The sequence below is a fragment of the Morone saxatilis genome, unplaced genomic scaffold, assembly GCF_004916995.1.
Source record: "Morone saxatilis isolate NCDOM2014 unplaced genomic scaffold, NCSU_SB_2.0 Contig8, whole genome shotgun sequence".
NCBI lineage: Eukaryota > Metazoa > Chordata > Actinopteri > Moronidae > Morone > Morone saxatilis.
Genome location: NW_023340257.1, coordinates 9,573,939 through 9,574,868, shown reverse-complemented (window position 1 = coordinate 9,574,868; position 930 = coordinate 9,573,939). Strand labels below are relative to the sequence as shown.

The window sequence follows — 930 nt, the reverse complement described above, 5'->3', positions numbered from 1 at the left end:
TTTTTTTTTTTTTTTAAACCCCCCAAACACCGAAGCACTGCAGTAGTCGACAGGCAGGGTGCTTTTTTTGTTACAGCGCAGCTTTTAGACCCGATTCGAGTAAAGGACGGACACCTTCTACATTTCTAGTCGACAAAACCCTACCTGAGCGACAAAGTCCGCTCCTCTCCCCCGGGTCTCGGCACTCTTTGGTGGGTTAAATCCAGTGCGTACATCGGCGGAGCTCCGTATCCAGTCTGCAGATATTAGTATCCGTGTCTGGACTAGACTGTAGTCCGGTTAGGCTTTCTCGTGTCCCTCCGCTGCCCCCGTCGCTCTCACACTCATGTCTCTCTATTTCATGCTGTCTGTCCCCTCTCTCTCTCTCTTTGTATCCTTCTACCGGATAGAAAAGCGCATGAGAGCAGAGAGACCGACAAAGAGCGGAGCACAGCTGTGGCGAGAATCGCTCTGCCTGCCTCCCGGCTCCGCTCATCCAGGCCCCGCCCCGTAACCTGGTCGGAGGCGGGGCTTCGCTTCAAAGAGAGCAAGGAGGGGGGAGGGAGAGAGAGGGAGAGAGAGAGAGAGAGAGAGACAGAGAGAGAGACAGAGAGACAGAGAGGCGTCTGGTGGTGATCGGAAGAAGCTGCATGGGGGTGTGGGGAGCCTCAGGGGCCCGGAAGTGATACAGAAACTGCACTCTAAGAAGAAAATAAATAAAATAAATATATATCATACAACTATTAAGACAAACCACCACTAGAATAATAAAGAAAATATTTTAAATCAGTAAAGTACAGGTATAATGAAACGTACGTCTAGACATTGCCCCCTGGCAAAACAATGTTATTTGGCCCCTATTTACCCACCCTAAGCAAATATAGGCCAAATAGTTCCTGTTCCATACAAAGGACCCACAAACAACCTGTACTCCTATATTGAACTACCCAG

At 49.4% G+C, this 930-nt stretch overlaps 1 protein-coding gene across 1 annotated transcript in view; it reads right to left on the bottom strand.

Annotated features, from left to right (window-relative positions):
- tiparp (TCDD-inducible poly(ADP-ribose) polymerase) overlaps positions 1-498 on the bottom strand; it is a 19,175-nt gene extending 18,677 nt beyond the window's left edge. The window contains exon 1 of the mRNA XM_035680140.1: positions 145-498. The gene's annotated coding sequence lies outside the window, so the exon portion shown is untranslated. The remainder of the gene's footprint in view (positions 1-144) is intronic.
- Between the last annotated feature and the right edge of the window lie 432 nt (positions 499-930).